Genomic DNA, 6,636 nt, shown 5'->3' with positions numbered 1-6,636 from the left:
ATTTATTTCTCGTAAATTCGCAGTTTTTAAGGGACGGAGAAAAACCTTTGAACGTTTTATTATATCATCAGAAGACAAGGCAAGCGCGCGTCCGTATGTGTCGTGCACGGTTGCCATTACTTTGCTAGCAAAACGCACCCCGAAGTTAACTTTATCCCTCTAGGATAGCTCGGAATGTGTCCCCTCAGTCGTGGTTAATGACTAGCCTGCACATGAAAGACACACCCTCTGCAGATCGGACGGACACTGGGCGCGGACCGCAGGGGTATTTACACGAGCAACTCGTCGCAGTAGAATGTTTGTTTAATTAAGAGCATCTGCAACTCAACGTTTTATAAATCCGTAAGTTCGTTCGCTTCGAAATTACGTATTGGCGTAATAGCATTTTAAGTTTCAGCGATTTCATGAATTTGTACGACGTATTCGCCACAAATTTAGTTAAAGTCCAACGACGTTACACACACACAGATTAAATCAGACGAATGCGCAACAACTCTTCTTCTGTGTCGTAAGCTACATTACATTTCCTGTTAAGCAATCTGCTGATACAGGCTCCTGAGTAATTGCTACCAAGTTCATGCCGTGGTCATGAAGATCTGTGAAAATCAAAGTCACCAGCTTGACAATTACAGTCATTTCAATTAATATCACTGCATCATCACATTATTTGCTGAACATCAACACATGGAACAACTTATCTTATCACGATCAAATATTTTCACGTAGTCGCAAACACTTTAGCGGTGCAGCTCGTAACATAAAACTAACGCATTGATCCATTGATTTTTCAGCACTAACATTTGTCACTTCGATAACTTGTATATATCGCACAAGATCGTTCGCAACGGGAGTGATAATCTTATCTAATCAGTACGTCACACTCACGTTGACAAACGATTCGCTCGAATAAGTTCAACGTACACTTATAATACACTCAAAAGTTTGATATCAGATTCATAAACGCCAATTATAAAAATAATACAAATATTACAGCGATATCAATTTAAAAAAGAATTATATATTATCAATTTAAAAATTGTAAAAGTCTATTTACAAAGTCTCTCGTGAATTTTTAAAGGCTTCGTTTGCAAAGTTCATCTCACTCATAATGATAAGAAATTCATTTTTTTTTTTAAATATTTTTCGTAAAAACATTTACAAAGTCAATGTTATCGATCTTATGAGTTTCACGTATCCATCACTCAGTTAATTACTAAAGTCCGTTAACTCCGAGGGGGTGTATTAACTCGCAAAATTCTGAGATCCCAAATAAGTATCACTACACTGTTACACAAACAACGATAAAAATCTCAACACAATCCGGCTTTTAATCGCCCAAAATACTTAGCCCAAAATAATAATTTTAGCGGATTCTATTTCGAATCCTTTTGTACGACCGTTAATGCTCGACGAAAGCTTGGCGAATCGTGTCGCGTGACGAAAGGGTCACTCTGAAAATCGCGCGTGGCCGTTCCCGTCGACGGTGTCGAGTGCACTGAAGCCCGACCTGAGGGCTTCATGTTTACATCAGACTGAAACGTGCTGATAGCACCACACCTTGCTAGGCTTCCGTCGTTTCTCAGGTGGTGCCCACCAACACTAACGCGCAACGTGCAACACTCGCTTATCGACGATTAAACGCAGTGAACTATTCCCTTCCACGAGAGAGGGAAAGCTGCTGCTCTCTCTCTCTCTCTCTCTCTCTCTTTCTGTGATCAGCCGACCGACGAGTGATCGGATTGTGCGCCGACGGCCAACGGCGTCGTGCCTCGATGCCTCCCCGAACGAATGTCGTCCGATTATCGCGATCGACCCTAAGAATAGTTCGCGATCGTCTACAGCCGCATTGCATGACGCAAATAGCGTAGTCCGCGTGGTGGCATCCGCCATTAGAGAGAGCAGAGCCAAGGAAGAAGGTCATGGGATATCTGCTCGATGGTTATCCTTGTGGATGGGGTAAGGTAAATATATTCACTAAGATCGATGCCAAGGAACACTTACTGGAGTATAACTTACTGGAGTCTTACAATTAACCAAGTTACCTAACCATCAATAAATCAAATACATTAATATAATTGATGTTCACTTAATACCAATTATTAACATTATATTTTATTCTTTCGGCTACTATAGTTTTTAAAGACCCTCTAATAAAAAATCTGAGCGCGTCATCCATGTTCTGACAAAATCCTGTGATGGAAAAATGAAAAAATGTGCTATCCAACACGAATCGATGAAAAATGTCGGATCAATGAAAAATGGCTCTCTTATGGCTAATTTCTAATTATTTCTCTGCAGTTAAACAATTAAAATTGATGTTTCCATTATATCAAAGCACACGCTGATTCACTATTCTCTATTATGGAAGATCATTGTCAACCAAATAATTCATTGATAAATCGCCTTCGGTACGAAGACAACATGGTATAGAGTATCACTGGTTGTACCACCCGAGACCTCGAACGAATCCCCGAAATGCTTCTCCGACAGAGAAGAACCCAGGAAACACGCTACGTGATCGGACTATGCCAAATCCGGAAAAACGGAAGAAAGTCTTGGATTCTACGAGGAACGGAAGATTGAGAGAGGAAATGTGATTCGTGCTCGTCGACAGAGGAATTATTGGATAACAGCGATATCTTGTCGAGTATCCACGAGATACCAGAGATGGTATAAAGAATCACCTTTCTACGGGACCAATGATCCGTGACTTTATGTAGTACAGCTTATCGCTAGAGCCTCTATCATTCGTCTTTTCTATTTTAAACAATAATATTATCTTAAATACTTGTAAAATTAAAGTTTATACTGTACAATATATTGAGAAAAATTTTTTAAATTAAGCAATACAACTGTCGACAAGATCCTGTTTTAATATTAAATATACTAGTATAACAAAAATATACCATTGAACATTGGCGACACTCGAAACCAAAAAAGGAATGAGCAATCATGGTAACTCGATAAAACAACACGAGCAAACAAAAACAACATGAAACGCAGTGTATTCTGTAACCGGAAACGCGCGCGTCACAAGATCTTAACTATTCAATAAACGTTTGTTCATTCACACTACGTGACGATGCATTATCCATCTCTGCGCACTTCACTCAACAAACGTTTATCAATGCAACAGAGCTCTTGATACCGTCACATCGGATATTGTTTGCGACGCGATGATTGGAAAAAAATTTCATAGAAGTATTACCTGACATTCTTTGTGAGAAGTAAAGACGCACGGCCGCACGATTTACTTCAAAGCGCTAGTTAGCGGTAACCTAATAACGATAATCGATCGACGAAGCGTCAAGCGCCTTGGTCGCCATCGAGAATCTCGTGTGTGTGTGTGTGTGTGTGTGTGTGTGTTTGCATGTATGTGTGACACGAGTATTTTTTTTAACGGGCACTGAGGAAGGAGATCTCTCTTTTTATATCCACGAACTGGAAAAAATTTTCGAAGTACTGAGATGCCAAGCGTCATTCTCCAAGTTCAGTGACGAAGAAAACAGCCTTGAAAGAATTTTCAATCCATCACTAAAATAGATCGGTAATTTTCAAGAATATGTGGATGTAAAGTGTGGATATGTAATAGCATACACAGTGTAAAACACTTCATATTTATATTTAAAAAATAGTTCGCTCACACTTTGTTAAAATTTCCTGTTGAATTTTTAACATATCCGAGTATTAATTTAATATAATCACATTACGTTACATTCTATTTTATGTTAAACTGATATTCAACGTTTTTCAAAATAATATAATTTAAAAGTGAACAAATAATATAAAAAAAAGTATTTGAAAACGTAAATTTATCTACGATAAATGAATAAAATACATGTTAATTTAGATATCATAAATGTTAATTTTACTGAAAAATATGCTTTTACAGTTTGCTTATAAACTGTAGCAGCGTTACCATTTTTTGTATTAACTTTTGTTTACATATTTTTTCTAACATATTCATCTTGTGTAAAATTAGCACACAAATTTGAGTGGATTGTTTATGAGATATATAAAATATGTAAAATTTTTTAAACAAATTTTCCAACTGTATATCATTCAAGGCCAAAAGTAAATTAAATTGTGTCGAAAGTCTGAAAGTAATTGCGGTGCGCAGTTATATTTCTGAAATAAATTCATGTAAAAGACATATATGTGTATTAGCATCTAGCTTTGACCGTAATTGGTGTTTCTCGTATTTAGTTGACGCAAATTAAATTATTTCAGCTTTCGATGTTATACTAATTAAATTTCAGTAAATGCAACAAATATGTTTAATGAAATTTTTCTTGTAAACACACAATAGAGAAAAGTAAAAAATAATTGATCCAACTAAAAAACTTTTAATTTACATTATTCTGTTACACAGAGAGAATTTTTTCTTAGAATTTATCTTGAAAATATGATAATCGTAGGATAACATTGTATTTCCAAAAATTTTAATCTTTCTCATTCATTAATAAAATTACAATAAAATATAAAATAAGTTTAATTAATTTTACTGAAGTGTATGGTAAAAATCTTCAAAATATTGTATTGTACCATAACTATATTTTCGGGGTAAATTTTAAAATAAAATTCTCTCGTGTATAATTACGTATACAATTACGTATGCAATTAATACCAAAAGAAATTACGAGATCAAAGAAGTGACTGAAACGAGACTCCTACCTAGACAGTAGATAGCGATAAAGCGAGCTGCATTAGATAATTACTTTTTCATTTGTATCGAATTAATAATCATTAAATTACGCAGACTCTTTTTAATTTGCTTATACATCTGCTAATTATTTCCACTAATTACGTAATCGTAAGTTAACAGAAATAAATAGTTAATAAAGGTAAATATTTTTTATAATATAATATACAATATTAATAATTATAATGTACAATATTAATGTTCTAAATCTTTAGCAAACAGGAAGATATCCAATATAAATGTCAATAATGGAAAATTTTTATCCGTCGTCCTTGGATCTTCGAACTTAAGAGCAGGTTTTTTTATATCGTTGTATAAAAATCTGAAAAAATTCTTGCATACATGCTTTTTACATGCATTACTTAACAAAGTTTTTATTGTTGTAGAAGTTAAATTATATTTTACTTATTTTTTATATATTTAAATTTATCTCTATCAAAATTACAATAAAAATTTACAATAAAAAAATCAACTGTGCCTTTAAAGTCTAACATTGCTGATCGAGAGCTAATAAATAACATAAATGGTATCAATTGTACGAAAACATTTGCTTTTTCAACTTTAGCTTATAATTAATATAAATCATAATTGTCATACAAAATATTTCGTATCAGTAATACATAGAAAACCTGACGATATTTCCAACTTTTTAACGGAGTGTTAGATCATCTTTGGTCGCTTCCCTCGAGACTTTCATCAAGTTGTTGAGATCAGACTTTTATCCTATATTTCTAGTCCGTGAGGAATAAACGTCAAGCTTTAGAAGCAAACGAGACCAAGTCACTTTACGACTTGGCGACGAACGTAAATTAGACGAGCTCGTAATGATTCGTCTGCAGACAACAAGGCCAGTAAAGTTTCGTATCAATTAAACGCACAAAGAGCGATGCCGCGTTTGCGGAAGCTCGACGAGAGACGCTTCTTCTGTCGCGGACAGTACTCTTGTTAAGTCTTGGTAAATCCGATCGAACGATTGTTACCTCGAGACCCTTAAGGTTCCGTCTTGCGTCCAGAGGGGTATTTCAAACTGTAGCGATCGATAAAGAGTTTCACATCCGATCGCGCAAATACACGAGAAAGGCCAGCACAAACAGGCGAGACGTTTCTGTTCGCGCGACTCGCGCCCACTCGTTGCCCACTCGTGTGGCATTGACTCCCCTGGGAAATTACGTAAGCTTCGATAAAAAAAGACATTCATATAATTTACATAGGTCCCAATTGTACATTTCAGCTACCGACCTATTGAAAGAGCATCGCTTTCGAACGTGTGTATCCCACATCGCGAATAAATAAAAGCTCTGGAAAATTACGCATGGGTTCGCTATCGCGTATATTATGATTTATTTAAACGTAAAAAAATCCGAGAAGTCATTGCTGACAGTCGTTTGTCAATAAAAATGTGTGAAATTCTACTCGAAATATTCCTTAGCTTATGCGTAACAGTGAATCCGTCGATCGTAGAATGCTATTCATTTGCCAACTTTGTTAGCAAGATTAGTCATTCATCTTCGAATTAACGTTCTACTTATTATTTAATTTAAAAAATTCCAGATGGCTCGTATGTGTACGTGTGTGTGTGTGTGTGTGTGTGTGTGCGCGCGCGCGTGCGCGTGTGTGTGTGTGTGTGTGTATAAGAACGTAGAATGTCGCGCAGTAATTCAAACCGAACTTCAACACCTATTAAGTACGATTTATGTTCGTTGAATCGTTGTTGCAATGAGATTCGCGACGTATCTCACCATTGTTTTCGCGGTGCTTAACTTCGTTAACGCCCTACTACTATTTCCTCAATTTGACAATGGTAAGTCTGCAGTTTTTTCTTTTTGCCATCTGATTACCAATTATAGTATATACAAGCTTACTTTAATCATAGCTGGATCTAAATTTCAAATCAGATTTGCAAAATTTATAATTTGAAGACTAATATAAAATTT

General features: G+C 35.6%; 1 protein-coding gene across 2 annotated transcripts in view; it reads right to left on the bottom strand.

Annotated features, from left to right (window-relative positions):
* The window catches only part of LOC108754485 (phosphatase and actin regulator 2), a 302,039-nt gene that overhangs the window by 275,216 nt on the left and 20,187 nt on the right, over positions 1-6,636 (bottom strand). The window lies entirely within an intron of this gene.

This window comes from Trachymyrmex septentrionalis, unplaced genomic scaffold (assembly GCF_001594115.1).
Source record: "Trachymyrmex septentrionalis isolate Tsep2-gDNA-1 unplaced genomic scaffold, Tsep1.0 scaffold8, whole genome shotgun sequence".
In the NCBI taxonomy this organism is placed as follows: domain Eukaryota; kingdom Metazoa; phylum Arthropoda; class Insecta; order Hymenoptera; family Formicidae; genus Trachymyrmex; species Trachymyrmex septentrionalis.
This window is presented reverse-complemented; position numbering and strand designations above follow the sequence as displayed.